The 12,771-nt window shown below is 34.0% G+C and overlaps 1 protein-coding gene across 1 annotated transcript in view; it reads right to left on the bottom strand.

Annotated features, from left to right (window-relative positions):
- The window catches only part of LOC118191430 (uncharacterized), a 355,798-nt gene that overhangs the window by 121,441 nt on the left and 221,586 nt on the right, over window positions 1-12,771 (bottom strand). The gene's annotated exons all lie outside the window — the stretch shown is intronic.

The raw sequence follows: 12,771 nt of genomic DNA, 5'->3' as shown, positions 1-12,771 counted from the left end.
TAAGAAGTGTAATATCATAACAAAAATACAATGCATTTAATAATCTTTTAGTTACTGCTATCAAAATATAAACAAACGGTATGGAGTTATAGCCTCGAACCCAAGCAAGGCATTCCTTAGGGTAGAGGAAATTATGTCATGAGAAGCCATATCCAATCACGAGGAGAATCACGGTATCTTATCTTAAGCAAACAGCAAAGCCTTCGATTTTCTAAGGGTTAAAACGCTTCAAATTGCGGCCACTATATTTTCGGGGCTTGCTAAGGAGAGGAAAAAGCAAAAAAAAAACTAAGTGAAATTTCATGATGCAAGAAACTGGCGATATGTTTAATAGCTATTTGAAATAAACGAGAACTTTTTTAATACACGCCTAGTTAAACAACTGCCTGCAAAATTGAATTAAAGTTAAAACGATTCTGCAGTGATGGGTAGGACATTCATAAGCAGTCATCTTCCGTGCGTGCTTTCCAGATGCAAGTGGTTAAGACGTCGAGTTAATAACTGGACGTCTTAACCACTTGCACCTGGAAACTTAACTCTGAGCGAGGGCACAATTAAATTTTTCATATTTCCTGATCCAAAATTTTTGCAAGACGATTTTGACCAAGCCTTTTCAGGATCTATATTAAAATATGTACATACTGTAGATAAACTGCAAAAAAACAAAAGTCTCAGCAATGATTGCATATGATCATTCACATTTTTTAAATTTCTGTTTGAGCAAAAGCCAGGATGATAACTATAAAATATAAAATGAACATTGAACAGAAAGCACACATGAAGATGGAGCCCTGAATTTTTTTTTAAAAAAGTAATTTCATTTAAACACTCAAAAATGACCGATTTATATATGTTGGACTAAAAAATTAGTCAAATTAAAAGGAAAAGTCGGGACTACATGATAGATCATAATGTTTTTCCTATAACGGCCCTAACTAATTTTTCCTCAATAAAAGTCGCAACCCAAAAGAATATAAATTTGCATATAAAATAAAAACATACAGAAGAATATAAATTTGCCTATAAAATTAAAAACTTCAAATAGGAAAACAAAATATGAAAATAAATCAATATGGAACAAAAATAAAAATATGGTATAATCTCCTTTGTTTAAAACTTCAAATAGAACTTGTCAAGAGAAAAATGTTTCGAAGCCTTAAACCAAAGCTACATTTACTAACAGAAGATTTAAAATTCCTTTCAGAAGTTTTATCAACAGTTTTGCAATCTTTTCAACGATAACAATTAGTTCTAAAGCTACATTTATACATTATTGCAGCTCAAGGCGTTAATTATTAACGCAATAGAAATTTTTCTGCACAGAAGATATATAAATTTATAATAGGATTTCTTTGCAATGAATGTGCTTAACTAACTATTGAATATTAAATGAGTTTTTTCAAAATACTGCAGTATTAACTAATTCATTATTCACGTTAAGTTTGCATTAAGGAAATTTAATAAATTCTTATTTTGCATAGAAGCTGTTAGAGAAACAAAAGAAAATATTCTTGTAAGATATTTCTTCCAACAAAAAACTGAGTTATAGACATGCAGGTTTCGTAAATAAGTGTTTAATATTCGTACATTATGCAAAACTATTTTGCAGGATAATGATTATAATACTTCAATTTAAAATGTAATTAATTATAATCCCAAATCATATTTATACTCTAAAATTTTAATATTTCAAACAAAAGTTTCAGGTGTTTTATATGAATACACGAGAAAATCTTCTGGGAAGAAAAGAAAACGGGAAAAATTAAACTGAAAGTTTTCAGATCTTATATTACGCTCAAAAAGGCGTTTAATGTTTTGTGCTTTACCTTTATCAAATATCATAATCGCACTTAAACGCCATAAGGTTCAATTCCACAGCAACATCACGAAATATTTAAAAACAGCCTATCTTTAGAAGTTCCGATACACAGTCTCTCACGCTGGACATAAAACTTTTTTTTCCGTACAATGCTGCCGTTATTCACTTTGGAATCGTCGAGTTTGTTAATAAAATATTAGTTAAAGTTTTGCAAAATCTGAAATAGATAATAAAACATATTCGAAACTCGGGCTTCTACAGTGCCCCATGTTCTCTTGGGGGACTACGTTACTAAAAATTGGATGGCTAAATGTACCGTTGTTTTTTCACAATGCGAGAGACATTCATGCAGATTCTTCACACTCGTGTTGATTACGTCCCTGCCCTTTGTACACACCGCCCGTCGCTACTACCGATTGAATGATTTAGTGAGGCTTCCGGTTCGCGTCGGCGTATCGGACTGATGACCCAACTGTATCATTTAGAGGAAGTAAAAGTAACAAGTCCTGCGGAAGGATCATTACCAATGGTCAAATTAAGCTGGCAAAAAAGATTGGAGAAACCATGGAGGTAGGAAGTAAGAAGGAGTCGCCCTAAACAAGTTTCTCCGTACCCTGCTCTGAAGCACCGGCGATCCCTACGTGGTGACCAAAACATTGGGTCATTTACCATTGAGTTCTAAGGGATTTGACGCGTTCGGGTGTAAATATTTTGTAATTACGTCGCAAATATACATATAAATGTATATATTTTCTTTTTCTACAACACTTCAGAGTCCTAAGTATGTGAAAACAACATATTTTTAAACATTTCATTCTGAACGGAATTAAATGCTATACTTTTCACAGGACAGTTTTCTCAGAATGGTTTAATTTGAATGAAATATTTTCACAAGTTTTCGTTAATTACATTAGAAAAAAAAATTAAGGTAATTCGATTTTATTCGGTTAAGGTACAAAAATTTAGATCAAAGTTTATTGTATTATTAATATTAAAATTATGCATTATTTCTTTTCTATTTATAGAGCTTCCTAAAATACTTTCTTAAATATGACATTTTTTGGCTTCTTTTAAATCGAAAAATGTAAGTCAATTTATAATTAATGCTCTATTCGGTTCATTTTAAATTAGAGAATTATTAGGAATTAGCGAAATACTTTAAGTATTTCGCTAATTCCTAATAATTAAATAGGTATTAAATAGTACTTGACTTTCTCTGAACATTTCTGAAAACGAATAAAATAAGTTTTTTTTTAAGTATTATTTAAAACTTGTGACTGAGTTATTATAAAATGTAAGGGGAATAATTCTTTTAATTATACTTATCAGATTTTTTTTTACCCTTCATTTCAACAATACATATTCCAAAACTCTTTATTATGTTCTTAAGTGCGCATCTCATAGCATTTGCTTTACAATACCTTTTAACAGATTGCTTTCCAATACGAACAATTCTTGCTTAAATAGTTTTATAACGTATTTGTCAACAGGATTTCAATTTATGTTTACAATTCAATATTAAGGTTATTATATATTTAGATAACATTTATAATCATTATAAATTAGATACATTTAATCATTAGATTTCTTCACAGTACTTTCACAGTTGTTTATAAGGGAATAAATTCTTCATTTCAAATACATTTATAAATAATTTAATTAATATTTAAGTATTTTGTCAAAGGCAGATACATGCTTTTTGCAAGCACATGCATAAATACCCATACATATTTCCTATTTATCATTTCCAGCATGTGCAAATCTTTAATTTCTGTGCATTCACTATATTTTTCGTGTAAAGTAATTTACACTAATTTAGCATACACCCGAAAGTTTTACATAAAAAATATATATGAATATAATTTGAATGAAAATTATAAGTATTATTTTTAATACCCACTCAAAGGTCAGTTTTTCTTCAAAATTCCTCCATGATGGCATCTCTCTCTTTAGGCAGATAGTCCTTGCATGCGTTACTCTAATAAAAACTTAATCTGACCTATGTGCCTAATTACAAATATTTTAACATACATAATTTTATATTTACATTTAGCCATCAAGTTTCAAACTTTTCAAATCTTCTAGAAAATAAATTTTGGCAGATCTCTTTTAGCAATTTTCTTAAAATCTATATTTTTATAGTGCAACAGCTTAGAATTTTATAAAACAAATTCATAATCAAAATCGCTGTTGTTAGTTATCGAAAAATAACCAAGATGTGATTTTTGCGTAAATGTCAGTAAACTATACAAATTGCCATTATCCATTAGACTATGAATGTTTCTTTCATGCGAGAGTGTCCCTTTTTCGATTTCTATGGAACTGTCGTGTGTCGAAATACTATCAGAATCTTGTCAAGCGAGCTTCTGAATGTAAACAAACAACAACACCCCGTCTGGTGACCCAAGCTTCAAAGCAGTGCTTCACTTCTAGCGCGGAATGGCCCCTCCTCCCTTTCTTACCTCCATGGGAGAAACTCGGGGAGGGAGGTTTGCCTTCCTTCCCTGTGCTACTCGCATGGAGGTAGGAAGTAAGGCTGCTCGCCACTGAGCGGAGTGAAATCGCAGAAACATTTGAACCAGGGGCGTAGCTAGAGGGGGACAAGAGGCGGCATCTGTCCCCGGGCGCAGAATCCAAGGGGCGCCAAACTCATGTTACGACATTTTAGAATTAAATGTTTTCCATCCTTGGCAAGCAGTAGGGGACTCGAAATCTTCAGTTGTCCCTGGGCGCTGAAAACCCTAGCTACGACTCTGATTTGAACTGAAACTTCCGAAATCCCAAGTGGTCTCGGACCTCCATCGAGGTGCCTAGTATATATTTCCCGGTCTCATCAAGAGAAGAGGGAGGTGCGGGTCCGATGCTAAGTTCAATGACTACCGCCATAGGTGGTGGACCGCCTCGCAGGCACATTATCCCTGTGGGACCTTCTTTCTTGATTCTAATGACGGTGACTAGCTATTTATAGGCATTGGCCGGAAGCTGTGGCCTCTTCATTATGGAGGCACCTAACAGGTGGGCCACGATTGCTTCCTATTGGACATATTGCATTTATGCCTTCTCTGGGATTCGAACGTGGGCCCTTCGATACGGTAGTAAGTCACTAACCACTTTCCGATCTGGGCGGCAAGTGCAATATTTAAAATTAGGCCAAGTAGAAACTTAAGACTGGCATAGATTTTGATCAACATTTTATGTATTTCGAGGGCGGTCAGACATGTTTCTCTTCTACAGGAGTAATAAAAATTTTGAACTTCAGAAGCAAACATGACTTGCTCCTGAAGAAAAATAGGAGCCTTTGTCTGAACGTTCTTGCAATCTATAGATTCTTGCCAATTTAAGCTTTTTTTTGCCTAATTTAATAAAACAAAAGAGATTAATAAGCGCAAAATATTCTTTTATTTATGTTTCCAAAATAGGAGTGATGCTTAGTTAAAACTTTCATGGGACTAGTTATCAGTTCAGCGATGTATACTACTTTACTTAATACGGAACCATTAATCACAAAAATGAGCGACTTCTGTCTTATACTTTTTTTGGAGATCTGTGTAAAGAAATGTCAGTATATCTAGATGCTAGACACTGAAAAATAATTTAAATGGGCAACTTTATTCTCTAATATTTCCGTTAATTTTGCATGTTAGTGTTAGAAAACTTTTAATTTACACTGAAGAATAATAAATAGTTAATTTTTGTTCTGTTGGAATCACACAGTGTTGAAGTAACTATTTAAAAAGATTAAGAGTTACTAATTAAAATTAAGAAGGAACATAAATATTAACACGAGCAATACAACAAGATTAAGAACCGTACAAAAAAGTAAAACACGTAGAAATACAAAGGGATTTATAGAAGCTATATTAAAGGGTTAAGAGCTACACAATAAAGTTAAACTAAGGATCCGTGCAAAAATATTAAGAGCCATACAAAGTTTTGAGATTTCTAACCATAAAATTTGAACTGTTTAAAAAAATTCTCTGACCTACTGAGACACTTTGTAATTGGAAGTCAATATATGATGACCGATGAAATAAAGTCTACTCACATTTTACAAATGCTCTATATAAATAAATATATTTATTAAAGAAACAATAAAATAATGACCTAGAAATACACATTTGTATTCTAGATATTTTATAATCTTTTTTATCGATGCAAAACTTACTAAATTCCAATGAGATTGGACATAGTAACAGATGTGCAACTCAAATATGTGGAAATGTATAGCTTAGTTAGTCCTAAACATATTTTCGTCCATTATTACACTGAATGCGATCGGCTACAAGTGGAGGTTTCTTCATCAGTTCTTTAAAGCACCGGCCCATACTTTTAGTGAAAACTATTTTCGATAGATGGAATGAATTAACTCACTTTTATTCAAAGATCGGTTAGAAGGAACTGCTGAATGAAAGATTTCATTATCTATTTTCTCTACATTTATAAGAGCAGGCAATGAACTGTGGTCTGTAATGAAAGTCGTAATGTGCAACCACTTAATTTATTGTATATATAAAAGAATAATATAATTTGTATATAAAAATTTCACTCGAATAAAATTACTTTACCTTATTGTCTTATTATTACCTAGATTTTAGAAATTGCAGAATAACAGTCTTAACTGGAACTCAACATCTTTCAAGTGTCTGCCTTATCAACTGTCGACGGTCGTAACGGGGAATCAAGGTTTGATTCAGGGAGCTCGAGAAACGGTTACCACATCCAAGGAAGGCAGCAGTCGCGCAAATTACCTACTCCCAGAACGAGAGGTAGTGACGAAAAATAACAATACGCGGCTCTTTTGAGGCCCAGTAATTGTAATGAGTACACTCTAAAGCCTTTAAGGAGGATGAATTGTAGAACAAATCTGGTGCCAGCAACCTCAGTAATTCCAGTTTCAATAGCGTATATTAAAGTTGTTGCGGTTAAAAAGCTCGTAGTTGGATATCAGTTCCAAATGGGTAGTGCGCCAGATGGGTTACTGTCTGAGCTGAAGAGCCAGCCGGTTTTCTTTCATGATCTTCACGGATTGTCTTGGGTGACCGGCAAGTTTACTTTGAAAAAATTTGAATGCTCAAAGCAGACGTGACGCCTGAATAATGGGTGCAAGGCATAATGGAATAGGACTTCGTGCAAAAGATACAACCTAAACACAGAAAGTTATAGGACGTTAACGGTTGCCCCTTTCGAGATCACCTCAACCACATCTTTAATTCTGGTAACAATAATTTGTTGGCTCCTCCTTGAGCTTACCTCAATACCACCTGTTCGCTCTCAGTCACTCTTCTCCCCTGCACTCATCCATTCCTGCAACACATATACCGATGACGGATGACCCTTTAAAAAAATAAAATTATATAGTTGTATGGCAGCCTTGCTGGATGTATAATTATTATTTTGTTTAGTTGATTATACTAACATTTTTAGTTACTCGGAATACCGGGCTTGGTTTCTTGAAACTTTGAATTTTAAGTTAAATGTTAAAGTTGCTTCGTGTAAAATATCTTGGATTAGTTGTTCTTTTTTATTAATCTGGCGTTTTAACTTTTGTTGGGGGACTCTCCGGGTCGCTGGTTGCTTTCGCTTGTGGTGTGAATGGGACGTCCCTTTTTGGGTCATAAGATCACTTTCTGATCAGGCGGGTTGGGGCGTTCTAGCAATCCTACTGATGGCGGGCTAAACGTACCATGTTACATTGTAGTGCGCCACCCGAATTGAAGTACCCATAGTTAACTTGCCTTTACGCAAAAGGAAAAGTAGTCGCATAGTTATTTTTATCGAAATACCAGGCAGATTTATTTTATTCAATGTAAATTGTGTAAAAATTTCCCAAGCTGGAATGAAACTGTAGAACTAATGTACCTTCCGGAAAATCACCATCCACTTTCGCAGATTTCTTCATTTACCAAATATTCGTGAAAATCTGACAGTTCACTTAAATCCTGCTTTAAAGGTTTTACACTGTTGTAGAAAGCTCTACACATTTTATTGAGTAAACTAACTCGGCATCATCCTATGGTTTTAACGAGAACTAGTAGCAATAACGTAACAACGATGACGTTAACCTAAGATAGATGTCGTGATTTCAAAATTGAAACTGTAGAAATATTAATTATTTACTTTTTTATAAAAAGCTCTAAATTCCCAACTCCCACTAACAGCAAGAAAGCAGCAACGGTGACGTGAACCTTTAGATGACATGAACGCAGCTTTCTGAATTAAATATCTCATGGGGTAGTTATTAGACATATTATATATAGACAGTGAACTTCCTCTTATTTTGAAAGTCAGATGTGCAAAATTTCATCAATATCGGAATAAAACTGTAGATTTGTACGAGTAACACACACATAAATAAAAAAAGAACATTCTTTAAGATTTTTTGTACTCAGCTACTGTATTTTCACGAGTCCGAATGTCAGTTTATTACCTTTAAATCTCTTAGTTTGTTAATAACGGAATAAATTTGAGAGAAAGCTTAAATAACTTACGCTTTGTTGAGCAATAAAATACGTCCGAGTGGAAGATTATTTTAATTCGGGCAATGGGCAAAACGTATTTTTCAATTGCTGAGTTTATGGAATTCGAAAGACAAACATATTGAGAGTACCAATTCTTTTATATCGCTGTTTATATTACATCCCCACCCCGCAATAGTTGACAGCAACGTTGCGCAGAATGATCAAATTGAAGGTCAGGATCCTAAAACTAGACAGAGTTCAAAAGCAATGGACACGAAACGCCATCTAGTGGTCTTTAAATCGGTTTTGGAAACTGGCACGAATGTGTGACGGCCGGGGGTGAACATTAAAAGGCTCTGTCATGCAAAAGTGCCGGCCAGGAAATGAATGCATTTCTTTGCTGGCACGTATCCGTGACAGCCAGTGTTCTCAACTTCCCGGTTCGCAAAGACTATTCGCCTGCCTTTTCAACCGTGTTTAAGTTCCAGAATTTTGTACATGTAAAGATTATGCCAATAGTCAAATTACTAACCTTACTAATCCGCTATAAAATACTGAAATAATTTACCAGTTCCACGAATAAATTGAGTTGAGAAAGATTGGCTTAAACACTGGGACCAATAACCAACAGTTTGCTATCAATAAAATGCTTGCATTAGAACAAACAGTGAAAATTACGACAAATATTACCGAGTCCAGACAACTGTCACAGCAGCGAAGTCCTGTAAATAAAAATATCTTGGTTAGAATGTAGAAATATTGATATTTTTTAAATGCATTTCGAAATGAGCCGAAAAATTCCGAAGCTATGCAGGAAATTTCAACGCGATGAGCAAATTTACTTCACACTCTAGGCGAACATTTATTGACTTTTAATGAATTCAGCAATATGAAGTAAGCTGCCGCCAGGGGCTCTTAATGACTTTCATATCCCTATCTGAAATAAAATCTGGATCGTTTATGACTGCATATGTCCCAGAAGGAACCGCTCTTGAGTGTGAATATTTAAATTACTTTACGACCATCGTCTGCTTCATTAGCTGTCTTAAGCTGTACAATGGCAGCTTAATTTTCGCCGAGATACCCCAACGGCGCAAGTTGGCATTAATAAGTTGCAAAAATAAATCGCTGAATACTGATGAAAATCTTTTTTTCACTTTGCGCGGAGAAAAGTGCTGTATTGTTAGATGCACTTAAGATCGCGTGAGAACAGCTGAAAGAACATTTTTCGAAGGACGTCCGTTGGAATTGAAGATGGTAAACTTTCCAGTTTATTAACATGTAGTCGATAAAAGGTTCAAAGTTAATGTCAGCAATTTACAAAGTGGAATACCTAGTTTGTGTCGGTCACTATGTTATTCATTACTTTATCTAAATTAAGAAATGGTAGATGTTAAACAATTTTAGAAAACTGAGGATTTTAAATCATCCTTTTTTAAGAAAAACCTCGTGCCTTAGTATAATACTTGTGTTAGAACTAAACCGGGTGAAAATTACTATAAATACCTGATAGTCCAGACAAATTCTGGTTGTTACATCAGCGAAGTGCTGTAAATAAATTCATCTTGTTTAGAATTTATATCTTTAAGATTATTTCTATGCACAGGAATAATCTAAAGACTTTCATGAACATTCAAGCGCGATGGGTTAATTTACTTCACACTCTAGATGAACATTTATTGACTTTAATGAATTCAGTAGCAATATATAAGGTAAACTGCTGCCAGGGGCTCTTAATGACTTTTATATCTCTATATGCAGTAAAATCTGGATCGTTTATATAAGACAGCATTTGCCGTGCTTTCTTATTACTAATTGAGATATTCAACGGAATTGGAACCAGTTCTGACTAGGCCAGCTCAAAAACTGGTAGCCGATTGCAATACTCCGCAGCAGAATCTCATCTGCAAAAGTGAACTGTTCTGCATAGCTTACAAACTGTTCACTTCGAAACTGGTCTTAAATCCCGTATTACTTAAATTTACTGAAAAATAAACTGCTTTTGCGAGAAAAAGAATGGCATTTTTAAGGAACTCAAAACATAATTATCCATGTAAGAGGGTAATGTTGTATATCAAATATCTTAGGCAATTATAAATTTTTTAAAATTCTAAAGTACCTGTAAAATAAAGTATCCATCTATATAAATGTATAAAGAATGTCTATGTGCGTGTTCGTCTGCAAATAACTCGGTCACTACTATAGCTATCGTCACCAAACTTTCTAAAATTCTTTTCCGAGTCGTGGAAAAGGTCGATGTCCAATTTTTCCCCAAAAAAGTAGCTAAAGTCAGATTTTAAAGAAAAACTATAATTTTCCCTTCATTTTTCAGAATGGCAACAATCTCGCAAGCTGGATAAGAAAATGTGCTTTGTTTCGAAAGTTGTCGTCACTGCTCGCTTTCAAATTTTAGAGTTTGTTAATAAAATAATTTCTAAGTTTTACAATGAAATAAAAATAGAATTGCCAAACATTAGATACATTATTCCAGATTCCAAAAATTCGTAGGAAGCCGAGATATTAATTAAAAACTCCGAAAACATTAATTTTCGCACTCATTTTTCCGATTAGCAACAGAGGACGTTGGAGATACAAAATTCTTTATTTCGAAAAGTGTTGCTACTGCTCCCTTTCATAGCGTACAATTTGCTAATAAAAATTTTGTTAGTTTTATAAAATTTGTATATATAAAAAAGAATGTATTTGTTTGCGTTAGTGATTTTTGATTAATTATAATGTTTTGCCACATTTAATCGACTAAAATTGAATATAAGGGAAATATTGGATGAAACTCGAGCTTTTATGACCATTTGATTAGAAAGACGAAAATCAAAAAACTGCATGCTATTATTGCTCATATGAGAGGGAATTAGTTTATTTTTCTATAGAATTTTTTTCTGTGGGTTCAATATCGCATCAAAGTGAAAAGCGTATGAGTAAGAATAGTATTTTTTGCATCGTTATTAGAGAAGGATTACAGCGGTATCGTTCTCTTTATTAGATGCATTGCTCTTAATTTAACTTAACTGCCATCGGGTACTTCTGCTAGTAATAAAATAAACAAAGATGTTTATAGTAATTGTGAGAAAAATTTATATAACTATGGTGATCAAAGTCCGATTGCTCAATTTAAGCTCTTACATAATTTGTAAAACGAAAGACCTTTCATCAGTTGAACAAAAATATATGTATAACGTGAAGAAGTTTCCTTTCTCCATCTTATGTGGTAAAGAAAAGAAACTAATCACCATTTGCACCACTATTTCAACACATGTACTATGAAGAGAATCTCTGTGCTCATTTAAAGGTGATTACTGATATTTGTTAAAGGTTGGATTCATTAGCCGACAACCACTAGAATGCAAAAAATCATTTCTTCGTACAAAACTGTTCCTAATAAAAATTCTAAAAACAGTTACTACTGTTCCAGCACATCTGAATTTTGAATAAATGGAAGTATACACACGAAACTGGTTCAAAGAGACGTAACTTTGAGTTCCATAAACTTGACAAATACGAGTTTCACAGAGATAAAAATAATTATTTCCCCTTCGCGAAAGATAAAACTATTGTACCGTGGTCATCAAAATAAAAATATAATGACACATCTAAAGCGTAACTGATATTTAATGAAAAATTATTAACAGAAATTTGTACAAAAGTATTAGCTAACATAAATTACAACTTTTGGCAGTTGATTATTCGCAAAATATTGAAACAAACCAAATTTATGGAAACTGGAAAATGATGGAAAAAAGTAAGTCACCTCTTGCGGGAAACATTTTTCTTAAATATTATGTATGGTCACCTCGGACAGATATAGCATACCTCACATCTCGATTTCACAGACTTTACCAAAGAGTTGATGAAGTGTCTTGGAACTGCATGTCATTCTTTTCAAAGTGCACTTTTGAGCTCCTGGAAGTTCCAGAAAAAAATTTGGCGCCATGATCAATCGGGTTCCAGTGGGGTGAGTAAGGTGGTCAATCCATTCGAATAACATCTTCCGTTTGCAGATATTTTGATACTCCATATGCTCGATGATGCCGAGCATTGTTATCGATTAACAAACATTCTGGGTCAACAGCACTCCTAAACAATCTAAGTTAGGGTTCCAGTACCTTGTCCTGTATCTGAGCGATTATACAACTTCGTTGAAAGATATGCAGCTCGGTGCAGCCATTTGTCATCATGATTCCTGCCGTACATTAGAAATACGTACCGCTTATATGGAAAATAAGCAAGTTTCCTGCCGTACATGGAAAATACGGCAGACTTCAACGCGAATTACGTCGTACACGTAAGCCTATTGAATGTTTACCCAAATTACGTCGCACACGTAAACGTCAAAGCGAATTACGTGTAAACGATGCAACAGTACAACGCATGAAAAGCAACAATTCATACATGACACTGGCGTATCAAAACCAATAACTGGATATTTTTTCCGTACACTGTTAACAGTGTTCCAGGACACTGTAAAGAGAAACGTGT

The sequence above is a fragment of the Stegodyphus dumicola genome, chromosome X1 (genome assembly GCF_044657685.1).
Source record: "Stegodyphus dumicola isolate Sdum_Otavi_A_Nest chromosome X1, ASM4465768v1".
NCBI lineage: Eukaryota > Metazoa > Arthropoda > Arachnida > Araneae > Eresidae > Stegodyphus > Stegodyphus dumicola.
Note: the sequence above shows the minus strand (reverse complement) of the source record. Positions and strands in the feature narration are given on the sequence as shown.